The sequence below is a fragment of the Camponotus vicinus genome, unplaced genomic scaffold (genome assembly GCF_025532165.1).
Source record: "Camponotus vicinus isolate PSW18456_S1 unplaced genomic scaffold, iyCamVici1.0 SCAF_11, whole genome shotgun sequence".
Taxonomy (NCBI): Eukaryota; Metazoa; Arthropoda; class Insecta; order Hymenoptera; family Formicidae; genus Camponotus; species Camponotus vicinus.
The window spans coordinates 1,715,872-1,730,852 of NW_028141947.1; the positions used below are offsets into that span (position 1 = coordinate 1,715,872).

Sequence of the window (14,981 nt, forward strand, 5' to 3'; positions counted from 1 at the left end):
GACAAGCGACGTAGAGCGTCTTGCCCAGACAAGATTTCTTAAAATCACGTCCGAAGATTTAGTCTCTAGACTTTAGCGTGCTCGCGTCAATGGCCGACTTAATGTTGTTTCACAGACGTTGCTCTTTAATTTTATTTCGACGGACAAAAGGGAACTTGGCACGCGCCGTTTGTTCCGTTTTCAACAGTTCCGTAGATCAGATTCGGCCATCCGCTTTTACCCTTGCAACAAACTTCTCCGCTTGGGAGTTTGCATCAATTATACGCTTTTGTTCCGCCAAAGTAGTTTAAAACCTTTCACTTGCTACAGTTTCAGCATTTGAATAGTTATTCTCCTTCTTTCTCTCTTTCTTTCCTCGGAATCATATTATATTTAAGTAATATTTATGTGTAAAACAAAATAGAGCTTATTTATATTCAAGAAAAATAGCCTTCATAATTTTGGAATCAAATGTTTGGCTTGTAATTTTTAGCAAACAAAATAATATTTTATAATTTTTTTATTTTAAAGAGGATTTAATGAATGCAAATAAAATATGTGATTACATTTAATACGAGTAAATAAAGATATAAAGAGCCATGAGTAAAAATTGTATCGATAAAAGATATTCTGCGATTATCAGCAACTATTAGAGTTATTAGAAAAGGTAAAAATTTAAGAAATTTGATAAATCGTTTATGTTTATGGTGGACATGAAAATACGAATCTAAATCTCAAGAAGCTGAAAATTCTTCATTTTTGCATGGAAACTTTCGTGTTCAATAACTCGTGTCCCGTATTTGAAGACTTTTTAATCAAGAAACTTTTCAAAGGGCTTTTAATCAGTTTGCGAGGGCTGCTTTGGCGAGTAAACTCTTCCGGCAAAAACAAGAGAACGAGCCACAACTGCCTTGCTTTCCTTTTAATCCAGCGAACACCGATCGTTATCGTTAATAGTTATGCTCCTATTTACTTTTGATTCGATATTCTCAAGTGTTTTTAAATTGCTCTTAATGTTTGGGAATTTGCCATAAAATCCGATACATTTTAAGAACTTTATATGTATAATATGTGCAAAAATAATAGCATGTACATAATTTTTATCTGTTTTTCATAACGTAATAATTTTTTATAAAATAGGCAAGTGCATTTTTTAATGCTTTTATATATTTTTGATTGAATAAAAATGACGATGGCAGGAATTATGTGTCAGACAGTCAATTTTGCGAAGGAATTTTCAAGAATCATGGTTTTGTGTGAGCAAGGAATCACTGTCGCATCGAATTACAAAGCAAGCTCGGACGATAAAGATTCTCTTTGCGAAAGAACTGCAAGATTACCGAAACGGAAAGCGGGATCCGTTTGTTGGCGTTTCATCCCGAGCGAGTAACGAAGGCGCGTTTCTCGTTAAGAGAAAAACGAGCTTCGAGGCTGCGTCATTATTTCGTTGCTACCTTCCCTCGACCCTCGGTGGAAATGAAAAGAGCTCCGAGATAACCTCGGCAAGTCCCATGGTAGACATTCGCTTGTCCTACGTCGAGACAAACGTCTAGCGGTAATAACGCGATCGTTAATCCGCGAGGATCCTGCCAGGATCTTTCGATGGAGCACAAGCCACTCGGCGTAATTGGGGGACTCGCGCGATGTGGAAGATGGCGAATCTATCGCGATTCGCGTTGGCTTCGAACAAAGTTCAACAAAAGGCAACAGAGAAGCTGAACAAGTAGTTTGTTACTTGATTCGCCTTTCTACTGGCTTCATGTATTCGCGGCGAAACGACGAGTTTACGCGAAGCCAATGGGGAAGCAAGTCAAATAGCAAGTTATGTGTTTTCAACAAAACGTAATAAGAAAAGTATGCAAGTGACTTACAACTTGACTCGTTCCCGTCCTACCAACTTGGCGTATTTGTGCTGTAACGACGACGACGCAATGAAATATTGGAATAAGATAAATTAGAAGCGAGAAAATGAGACGCGAGCCATCAATGGACGAAAAGATAACGAAAAGCGATTAAACGCGAGGTAGATATGATGTGAAGAACGAAGCAGACGAATGATTTTCATGTGCATCTATTTTATTCATACAACATTGCGATGTGCTGCGACAGATAGATTTACATACTTTCACGACAGACTGATACGTTTCCATTTCGTGAAACTTTCGCGCCGACAGCAAAACATTCGTCACGTTCAGCAAAATAAAGGTTAAAAATCTTCTTCTAGCAACAGGAACTGTTTCACTTTATGCTTTTATAAGTGACATGTGTAAATATCTGCAGCAAAATTCGAAAAATGTCAAAGTCGTTTATAACAAGAAGTTTTTTTTTACTTTCATTTTTTCATCAGAAAGAAGAATTGTGTTAAATTTTGTATACCTATCACATTGCTAAGTTGAAATAGGAGAAGTAAGAATTTAATAGAATCTATGGACATTTTTTGATTTTAAAATTAAGTTTTATAAAATGACTACAAGAAACATAAACATTTATGAGACATTTATATATTAATTATTATTATATTATTATATATTGCATTTTTATATTATTTTTTGAAAATTGCAATTTAAAAGAGAATAATCTTCTTTCATCATACCTGCAAACATTCATCATGTTCAGCAAAATAAAGGTTAAAAATCTTCTTCTAAAAACAGGAACTGTTTCACTTTATGCTTTTATAAGTGACATGTGTAAATATCTGCAGCAAAATTCGAAAAATGTCAAAGTCGTTTATAACAAGAAGTTTTTTTTTACTTTCATTTTTTCATCAGAAAGAAGAATTGTGTTAAATTTTGTATACCTATCACATTGCTAAGTTAAAATAGGAGAAGTAAGAATTTAATAGAATCTATGGACATTTTTTGATTTTAAAATTAAGTTTTATAAAATGACTACAAGAAACATAAACATTTATGAGACATTTATATATTAATTATTATTATATTATTATATATTGCATTTTTATATTATTTTTTTAGAATTGCAATTTAAAAGAGAATAATCTTCTTTCATCATACCTGCAGACATTCGTCATGTTCAGCAAAATAAAGGTTAAAAATCTTCTTCTAGAAACAGGAACTGTTTCACTTTATGCTTTTATAAGTGACATGTGTAAATATCTGCAGCAAAACTCGAAAAATGTCAAAGTCGTTTATAACAAGAAGTTTTTTTTTATTTTCATTTTTTCATCAGGAAGAAGAATTGTGTTAAATTTTGTATACCTATCACATTGCTAAGTTAAAATAGGAGAAGTAAGAATTTAATAGAATCTATGGACATTTTTCGATTCTAATTAAGTTTTATAAAATGACTACAGAAATATAAACAAGAAATATAAACATTTATGAGACATTTATATATTAATTATTATTATATTATTATATATTGCATTTTTATATTATTTTTTTAGAATTGCAATTTATAAAAGAATAATTTTCTTTTATTATACCTCAACGCAAACATTCGTCATGTTCAGCAAAATAAAGGTTAAAAATCTTCTTCTAGAAACAGGAACTGTTTCACTTTATGCTTTTATAAGTGACATGTGTAAATATCTGCAGCAAAACTCGAAAAATGTCAAAGTCGTTTATAACAAGAAGTTTTTTTTTATTTTCATTTTTTCATCAGGAAGAAGAATTGTGTTAAATTTTGTATACCTATCACATTGCTAAGTTAAAATAGGAGAAGTAAGAATTTAATAGAATCTATGGACATTTTTCGATTCTAATTAAGTTTTATAAAATGACTACAGAAATATAAACAAGAAATATAAACATTTATGAAACATTTATATATTAATTATTATTATATTATTATATATTGCATTTTTATATTATTTTTTTAGAATTGCAATTTAAAAAAGAATAATTTTCTTTTATTATACCTCAACGCAAACATTCGTCATGTTCAGCAAAATAAAGGTTAAAAATCTTCTTCTAGAAACAAGAATTGTTTCACTTTATGCTTTTATAAGTGATATGTGTAAATATCTGCAGCAAAACTCGAAAAATGTCAAAGTCGTTTATAACAAGAAGTTTTTTCTTATTTTCATTTTCTCATCAGAAAGAAGAATTGTGTTAAATTTTGTATACCTATCACATTGCTAAGTTGAAATAGGAGAAGTAAGAATTTAATAGAATCTATGGATTATTTTTTGATTTTAAAATTAAGTTTTATAAAATGACTACAAGAAACATAAACATTTATGAGACATTTATATATTAATTATTATTATATTATTATATATTACATTTTTATATTATTTTTTGAGAATTGCAATTTAAAAGAGAATAATCTTCTTTCATTATACCTGACTTTACATTTTATTAGATGTCGGTTTTAAAAGAGAAAAGACGAAGCGTGGCGCGATGCCCGAGGGATGAGATAGGAAGAACAGAAATAATCTTATCCCCAACTTTAATTCCACTCAGAATTGTAGCTAATTATACTAATTTTAGAAAGGGCATGTTGCATAAAAACAGGCAGGATTCCGATGGGGGGGCGCGAAAGCTATCAGAATGATAAAAAGAGAAGAAAGAGGGAGAGAGAGAACTTGTTGTAGGCAGATCGAAACGCCTCTTTGACTAGCTTGCGGTCCAAAGTTAAGCTTGGAAAAGTCTCTTAATCGTGCTCATCAAGGAACTGAATAACGCAGTGCGGAAAGTTTCTCGAACATCGGAGACTATGGCATGAAACTAATTATTTTCGGTAAATAGCTACGATTCATTAACAAATAATTTCGAAAAGAGAAAAATATTAATAGTAAATATTAATAGTAAATTAAAGAAAATTATCGGGAAATATTTATCAAATTATTGTACGAAAAAATCCTTGCAATTATATCACAATAAATAAAGCAATATAAAATAAGTATAATTTCGGTTTTGTTTATTGAAATATTTATACGTATTTTTTTGACGTGTTTAAAATCAAATTATTGAGAGATTATTATTAATATGATATAATATTATTGATTAGATTAATCTTAAAAGTAGCTTTTTAGCGAAAAGATTTATTGAAATCTTTATGCAACACGAGATGTAAATTCCTGATATCCGATAAGTTGATTTTAACTAGACAAATAACATTTAACGACCTGATCAGGCTATATCTTTCTGTCCTGTTTTTCTCGTTCTCGTAGTTCGTTATCGAAAAAAATACATTCATAATGTACAGGGTACACGAGACAATTAATTAGAATCGCATTATTGACGTGCGAACGAACAAAAGGAGTTTTTACTCCAGCAGAATGCGACTAATAGATGTCGATCTAAAAATACGAAGAAATTGTGAGAAACCCGAGAAGGTAACGAAATACTTTTCCCGTCCCTTATATCCTCGGGGATCGTTATTCCTCAATTTCCGCGAAATACCCTCTCGCTTTACCGCCACCCTCTGTTCTTTCTCTATCTTTTGTATTCGATTCGAGACGACCTCAATCTCGTGGACGAATCGGTCTTGTAAGCCGTCACAATCGAGCTCTAAGAAATTATTCTCTATTACGATAATGAGCGGCACGAAGAAGAAATACGGAAGAGGGAACCAGCCACAGGACGTGGATAGGGGAGGCTGGAGGAAAGTTGGAAACTAAGGAAAGCGTCTCCGATCGCAATTGAATGGATAATCGTGAAATTAAAGACCAATAATGCGTAGCGTTTTAACATCTCGTTCATCGAGGCGATTGTAAATAATCGACGATTCTCTCAAGCATTTATTATACCGTGACGTTAAATTTTATTTTGAAAATTCAAAATCGAGGCAATCTTCGGCCAAAGGTAAAAAAAGACGAGCTTCAGAAAAAATTCATGTTATCGCGAGACACAACCTTGAATAAAAACAAAACGCGCGGATACGTACAATAATATATTTAACATATTACCGTCCCAGCCGCGCCAACTACCTGGAAATTCAACACTTTTTAAATTTATGCCGCGGAATTTAATTTTTGTCCGAGAAATATGGACGGTGTGTCGACATAGAGCATATTAAAAGTTAGGTAAAACCCTTCGTATTCATTTCCATGAATTTTTTACTTCCTGTTCATCCTTGCCATAACTCCTAATTATTGCGGCAAAGAAGTTTCGAACACGCTAAAACCGGGGAAATATTTTCTCGCGGCATCGAATAAGAAATTGGAAATTTATCCAGATTCGTGAATGAGAATTATATATAGTTTCCTAAATTAATATGACTATCAAAATTAAATAATGACTAATATAGTCAAAGCACATCTGGCAGGAAAATTTAATTCGACTGTGATATTTATATAATGGCGGCTAATAATATTATTATAAGCCAATGAACTCGGTGAACTGTACGAATGGGAGATTGAAGTGACAAGATGGCGATCAAGTGTAAGAGCGAGGGAAAGCTCGAAAGGTCTTCCGTGCTTTCTCTATATCTTCCTTCCTTCCTGGCGTCGATTGCGCTCTTCCGTCGTTCCAGTGAACGCCTACCATTTATTTAATTAATTCCATGCAATGAAATCCTCGTCCCTTTCGGCCTTCGATGAGACGAAAAAAAAACAACGCTTACGTCGTCGCGAATGCGAGGGTGGAATACGTGAGCGAGGCACAAACCTCTCTGAGTATCCCGAATATCCTTGCTCGTTAACCCTCGAACGGGAAAGACTCATCGAGGTTTGGCAAACGAAGTATCGCCTCAACAACATTCTCTACTATCCTATGTGGAGGCATTTTACTTTTAATTAAACTCATTACTTTTAATCGAAACATTTCATGAATCGATCGGAATTAATTACGACTGTGAATAAATATATTTGCAATAATAAAATTTTTATTTGCATCATGTAAAGTCTCTAGACAATGATATTAATAAAATTGTTATGACGTATTAATTTAAATATACTTTTCTCAATTGTAGAAACGAATAAAATGGAAAGAATAGATTCGTATAAATAGATAACATTTTTAATTGATTTGTGAAAGCAGTTATTAAATTTCTATAAGTGTGTGTTTGCAGTATATTATTTTATATAAATTAAAAAATTTATTTTAAATAATATTTTTTAATTTATATAAAATAATATACTTCAAATACACATTTATAGAAATTTAATAACTGCTTTCACAAATCAATTAAAAAATGTTATCTATTTATACGAATCCATTCTTTCCATTTTATTCGTTTCTACAATTGAGAAAAGTATATTTAAATTAATACGTCATAACAATTTTATTAATATTATTATCTAGAGACTTTACATGATGCAAATAAAAATTTTATTATTTTTGCAGTGTTGCGTGAGATACCAAGTTTTGATAATAATAATATATTATATATAATAAGAATATTGTGTCTGATCTCGAAATTCAAGATTAAGATAAGATTTTTAATTAATTATCAAGATTAAAATTATTCAAATTAGTCTTATCAAGATTATTGAATTTTTCAAAGAAGCTAAAATATTTGATAAGAAATTAGATAAAAAAAAATCACATTATGTTATAAACTTTAAAAATTTTATTTAATAAACAAAAATATATATTTGTATTAATAATTTTAGAAACAATTAATAAATAAATAAAATAAATGATATAAAATTTTATAGAATTATTTAATCAAATTTTTACAATTATTTACCTTTATAAAACTTTGCATGCAACATAATTATCTTAAATTATTATATATTATAAAGATCATGTTATATGTTGTTTGATTGTTCAGTATTAAATAAAAATTATTAATAAAAGCTCAAGACAAGATTTAAGTTTTTGAACATTTCCAATATCTTAATATTTTTACAAAAATTATCTCGTCTTGAATCTTGTCTAATCCTATAATTGCGGCGATTTCCAAGACTAAAGGAATAATAAACCGAGTGATTAGAGATGCACAGCTGTGTATATATCTACACAATAGCGGCGATAATATATTAGGCCGATCGAATTAACACGTGACAATCAAAGGATTGAATTAATCTTGAAACTGTGATCATTATTACGTCTCGACGATTCGATAGTTCGATCTGACAATCGCGTTTACGTTGGAGTCAGAAGTAAGTAATTTCTATCTCAATAGAAAAGTGGTTTTTCATGGAAACGAGGCCGCTCGCTACATGTTGGATATAATCCATATTCGGAAACGCAATGCACATTGTTCACGGTCGTGCGGAAGTGTATGACATTTTAACCGAACCTAACGGAATGCCGTAATCGATAACGCGCGTGCCTCAGCATTTGTGTAACCGACTCGCGAATAAATACGAGTACAGTCGATCAAATTTGGCAATTTCATTAAAATAACTTCGTTCCCCCGCGCGTGCGCGCTATTACGCTCATAGCGATATAATGAAACCCAGGACGCACGCGAGACCGGAAGGATAATCGGTCAACCAATTATCGCGAGGATTCGCGAATTTTGCGACGCGTAAGTTTCGGCTCCATTGCTCGTTTGTCTGGAAATGTGGCATTATGATACACGGCAAATTCATCACGGTAAATCGAAATTTCGGGCAAAATTAATGATCAATCGATCTATAATTCCTCCTTTCCGATATGTGTATTAAACTATTAAATTCCACCATAAATCAATATTTTTTTCAACTTGTCTTAAATTCAAATATTGACTTTTTTATTTCTTTATATATCAATTTTTAAATATATGCCTATATTTTTTATAATAATTTATAAATATATACATATATTTTTTATAATAATTTATAAATATATACATATATTTTTTATAATAATTTATAAATATATACATATATTTTTTTAGATTAATAATTTTTATTTTTTTTCTATTGCAAATTAAAATTTTAAAATTATCGTTTTATCATTTTATCGTCAATGAGAATTTTTTATTAGATTATTGATTAACGATATTTTTTTATCTTCAGGGAAATCAGGGTCGACAACTTGGAATTTCTTAGGACACGAGCTCCACATAATTTCGCAACACGAAAGTAATATGAATAGCTGATAAGATACTTGCGCTTATTTTCTATCAAATTTCCATAAATGACCCGAATACCATACCTTTTGGTATGTTACACGTATATGCATAATCGCCATACCAGCGCTCCAAAGAGACGAGAGCCATGCCATTGCATACGGTATGCCCGCTATGTAATAATCCAGTCGATAACGCGCATAAAAACGTAATTTCCGGCTCGAGTGCTTTGATAATTCGTCACACAGTTCCAGTGAAAACTTTTGATGAAACTTGGCTAATCTCTGTGAATTATTTTAATATGCTGCGATAGAAGATTTTTCCTTTTAATCCCGCACTCTTGTATATTTGTTCACTTTTTAATTAAAAAAATATAAATTTCCTTGTTATTTATGATATAATTTAAAAGAGAGTTTTATTTAACAAATATCATAAGACAGTTAAAAATATGACTCTTTAACGATAGATTAAATATAATTTTATTTTTACTTGCACGATACAATGATTAATGTAAAATGCAAATGCGTTGTCAATGTAATGTGCAAATGTTATTTTTCTGCAAGACTATAAAGCTTTCTGTTACAGCAAAGAAAAATAGAATAGATAGATGAGCATCAACAGGGCAGTTTCATTTACTCTATTCACTCTATTTACTCTATACATTTGCTTTACTTTCGCATTTCTAAAGAAGTGTATTTCTGTGAATATCGATACATCGCACAAGGCGATGAGTAGAAGTCATATATATCGTCCTTAACTAACTTTACCGGAGCGCATTCTCTGCTTCCTCGTACGAATTCCAGGCGTAACTTCCGCAAGTCGAACGCCGATGAATGGAATGATGATTCGTGGAATGAGTACTCCGCGTGATACGCACTGTTGCATTCCACTTACGTCAAGTGCATCTGCCGCTTCAAGGCATTACGTTGCGAATTACAATGCGGGGGGTTTATAAAGCTGCCTGACTTCTCGACATGCAAATTGTACGCGTTCTATATTACAGGGCAAGATCTCATCTATTGAAATTATTTAAATGATAGGTCAGATTGCAAAATAGGGGAATTAAGCGCATGAAATCGGTAATAAAAGGATATCAAAGATTTATGAAGCATATAAGGATGTATAAAAACATTCCAAAGAATTGAACTTTACATAAATAAGATTCCATCGTATCCTAGAGAAACATTGCGGTTTATAATCGATAACATATGTTACAAACAGATATGTCAATAAATCCTTTCGAAAATATAAATCATAAAGAGTGAAATTTAGATTCCTACGAAAACAAGATCTTTAATTTCCATATTCAAAGAAATAACTATAATTCAAGGAAACAACTTTCTATTCGATTTATATCGCTATATTATTATTTCTAGGAAAGCAAAAATAAAGAAAAAACATTATTAATAAATTCATTTTATTCAAGCTTATTATAATGGACCTACACAGTAAAAAATAAAATGTTAATTATAACATTTTTCACATATCCCAGAAAATCCACTCTAAATTTTAAGTTAAAATAACTCATTCGTCGTATGTTACTTATTGATAAACTAAAAATGTTAAATAATTGACACAATACTTTACATTTATCTTTGTCATCGTGACTTTAAGTGTAATGTAAAAATAACATACAAATTAATTAAAAATTACATGAAAAAATAGTTATAATAACTCGTAAGAAATGTTGAGGACATTAACATATAATAGTAATTATTTTAACTTAAATTATTTGTAATAGAAACATTTGATTTTAGTAAATTTGATTATTTTTGTATGTCAAAGTTCAAGATTATTTGAAGATTCACTTAAACTTTTCTTAGAATGTTAAACTAACTTTGAGACATGTTGATTGTTTAAAATGATTATGTTAAAAATACTCAAAAAAATATTCCATTTCTAAGAGACATATACAAAATGTTAAGTTATGAAATTGACATAAATAATGTAACACATGAAAACGTTATAAAAATAATAACATATAGATTATATGTTAATTTTAAGTACTAATCAAAACGTGGTAACACAAGAAAATTTTAACATATGGATGCACAATTTTTTACTGTGTACGATCAAAAAGTGTTTTGTATGTCCGTTTATTTATTAAATCGCTCATATGTACTGAGAACGAACGTTAATAAATGGAACAATCGGATTGACGGATATGAAAGGTGCCTATTAAAGCGATCCTGCAAATCCTTGCAGCCACGAGGCGCAGCAGGTGTCACGGTCGGAAAAATCTGCCGCTTTTACTACTGCTGCCCGCCATCTGGACGCGGAGCAGATTTCAAAAGACCGATTTACAAGTGTTCCTTCGCGTATATCAACGCAACTAGGTGAGGTTTTAAAAACCGATCGTTATCGAGAGCGAGAGGACGCGAGCGACATCAAAAGCAGCACGTTCCTCTTTGCGAGGAACGACCGTCAGGAAAGTCCCCCGTTAATTGTGCACCACGAAGCGTTCACGCGCGGCTTCCTGGCTTTCGAATGAAAATCGCGGTTCTGGAGTGCTAATTAATAGAACGAAATTAGGTTGAACGTACAGCAACGTAACGTAAAGGAATTTCTACGCCATGTTATACCGAATAGTCTTTAATGCGGCAACATTTGAAAACGGGCGCTAATGCAATATGAGTACGCTGAACTGAAAATTGCGTATTTCAGCAAGACGATACATGAATAGGAAGCTGAAACGAGAAAAAAATTATTTCGCAGTCCATCTTGCGTGCTTCGCTATAAAACTCTCTCGTATGCACATAATTTATATATTTAATTTATTTAAATTTATCAAACTACTATTTAAAAATGTATTAAAGATATTATCAATATTAGCACAATCATCAATATTTTGTTATCAAAATTTATATAATAATAATTTATATCTTTTGTTTTGTTTTATATCTTTTATATTTATTACATCTTTCAAATCTTGTTATTTTTATATCTTTTATATATTTTACATATGGATTATTAATATTATATATTTCAGGATATTAATAGGTCCAGACATCTCGTAATATGAAGCTTGATTATGAAATTCTCTATGATAATAATCTTGAGTGTCACGACGCTAATTTACTTCGTTAGGAGCATGTTATCTCATTAAGACGTCGATGAATACAGTCAAATACAATTCACGAAGTATCCTTCGGCCGGAATAATCGAGAGACGGATATCCGGTTATAAGACTGAAATTGTATACCCATAGATGCGTCACGGAAATGGATCAATGTCCGCGCGGGTGGGTAGCAGCATCTCTTGTATGCAGCCTCCTCTTATTGGACGAGATATCTATGTCATCGCGATATCGACCGTTGACGCGTGAATTTTAAAGCGCAATGTGCGACTGCATCGGATGGAATCGACGATTCGCTGCTGAAAAGATTGCAAAAATCGCACGACGATTTTGCACATATGTAACATGTGACAGGAAGGAGGATGCGCGTTTTATCTGCGGAGATTTTGTGTGTATGTGTGTGTGTGTAACGTCATTCTTGAAAAAACTCGACAATCCGCAAAAATTGAAAAGGTAATTATTTTTTTCTACGATATATTATTTAGTCCTATTCAAAGACAAATTTAGGCTAATTATTAATGCATATTCAACTATATCACTCAACTAAAAATATTTATATTTATCATTTATTATTTAAAATATCGCTGCTTTATCTGTTTTTTTCCTGAAAAGAGAGAAAATTAATTATAAAAATTTATATTTTTATCATCAAATGTGTTTTTAATAATACACGTACACCCTGTATATTAGACATAATTAAATAATAAAATAATGGACGGAATAATGGATGCAATTTAATAATAGAGGGAATATGATGTGAAACAAATGAATGCAATTATGTAATAAAAAGCGATGCATTTAAAAAGAAATACACAAAAGCGTGGACGGTCGAGAGCTTAAAATATACGTGTAAATATCGCGAAATTCAATTCGAAGCAAAACGCGATGGGAAGACGTGATAAATACGTTGCTCCTCCATAAATATACCTAGATTCATTGTGAGAATAGCGCACGAATTTTCCTCGAAAAGCTCTAACTGCCGCTTCGGAGAATTTATCGCCGTCTCCGGGGGGATAATAAACAGTTAATTTGACGCGACGCGTATACATGAGCGAATTATTTATTCGTGAGAACGACGGAAAAAAGGCGGGGCGTGTTTGCACCGTCGGGGGCGATGGTCGCGACAGCGCCTTGATAGAGCGCGCACCTTATTTTCGACGATATAAAGAGGGTAGGTGCGCAAGAGCGGCTCACTCGTATACCCGGTGTTAGCGAAAGAGATATATGCGAAAAAATACACGGATAGGAGAGACGAGTAATAAAAGTCGGCACACTTTTCACACTTCCTTCCTTCTACCATCTACACGGTCGCCTCTTTATAATTCTCGTTTTCGCAGAGATTCTTCTTATCTTGCTCTCTCCATTTTTTTCTCACCCCTTCCCGCCCCCCCTTTCCCGCTTCCTTTCCGCTCGCGCGCTTTCTTTGTATGCGCGGACTATCCTCTTCGTACATTTCGTGTCGTATCTCATGTTATTCCCTCCTCGCATAATCCCTTCATTCATTCTTCGTGTGAAATCTAACGCGTATGTATGTACATTATATGAGGGAAAATATGCTTGCTAATAGTCGCGCGCAAATATTTGCGCGTGCATATCGCGTTATTCTGAGAATACTGCAACTAAGTCAAAAATTTGGAAAACCAATGCATCAAGAAGCCTTGTGCTCTTAAACAAAGATACTTTTATTCTTTTTTAATCCCGTGAGAATTATTAAATAAATATGACTTTTAAAGTAGAATTTTTCTGAAATATTATTTATTTTATTAGGATCTGTTCACTTTTGCAGAATTATCAATTTACAAAAAATTAATATATTGTGATCAATACTTCATTATAATAAAAAGTCGCAAAAAAACAATTTCTTTCTTAAAAAAAATATATATATATATATATATTTTTTCTTTTAATGATCGATAATGATTGCCATAAAATTTTAATTTAACTGAACCGATTTTTTAAATTTAATTTAATGAAATAATTGATTTAATTTTTCATTTCATAAGCATAGAAATAAATACAGCCAAATAGATATTTGCAGTTTAACGACGAATGCCATATATATAGAGTATCTTTTATTTATAGAATTGTATATCATGGAAGGATCTCTCTTTCCGAGATAAAATCCTTTAAAAAATGTATTCGACTCTCTAAACGTAAATATATATCTGTCTCGGAGAAAAAAGTGCACGAATTTATATAACAATTAAATGATGATGAACGATTTCCGTTTTAGAAAAATAGAAAAATTGTATTTATCAAAATACTTTATGTTACACGTCATATCTGCATGGAATATTATATGTATACTAAGGGGAAATAACAAGAAGTGTGATCGGGATTTATGTGCAAGGGAGAACGTGCGAGGAACACGCGGTTTTGGCAGAATTTCTGAAATTTTCAACGCATTTTATGCCCTTCGTGTCAACCACTTTATACGAGCGGCATATTATATGTCGCAACGCGAGAGGCGAAAGAAGAAAAAGTGCGTATCCCACTTTATTGCACCGCATAACGCCTAGGGCAATAAAGTTCATTGCACCTATTATTTCCGAGCGAGGGAAGTGAAAACGCGTTTTTCGCATCGCATTCTCGCGATCCGTTTTACTTTGGGGCGATTTTGAAATGCGCGATATTTTTCTACGCTACTTTCTCTAGTTTCATAAATTTATGTGTCACGACATCGTCTGCGACTCGTTAAATCGAATATATTAAAGCAAATTTATTATTCTAGTCTTTATTTAGACGAATCAAAAAAGATGTATGATTTTTTTCAGATTTTTTCAACCCTCTGGAAAATGTGTTAGACAAAAATGATCCCCCTGTACACCTCGAAAGTGCCAAAAAAAGGCAATAGGGTGTGAGGGGGTTAATATTTTAATTTCCGTAAAATAAATATTCATACAAGCTTTATGCAAGCACGAGAATAGCTGGAAAATTTGTATGATTCCGATGCCCAATTCTCGCGGGGTTTTTAATTAATTTACACTATTTGATGCGGAAAGTGCCTCGAGAAAAT

General features: G+C 32.0%; 2 protein-coding genes across 2 annotated transcripts in view; one reads left to right on the plus strand and one right to left on the minus strand.

The window, feature by feature from the left end:
• Window positions 1–8,846, plus strand: part of Snx6 (sorting nexin 6) — a 166,199-nt gene extending 157,353 nt beyond the window's left edge. The window contains exon 9 of the mRNA XM_083083055.1: window positions 8,837–8,846. The gene's annotated coding sequence lies outside the window, so the exon portion shown is untranslated. The remainder of the gene's footprint in view (window positions 1–8,836) is intronic.
• Dpr12 (defective proboscis extension response 12) overlaps window positions 1–14,981 on the minus strand; it is a 289,232-nt gene that overhangs the window by 153,005 nt on the left and 121,246 nt on the right. The gene's annotated exons all lie outside the window — the stretch shown is intronic.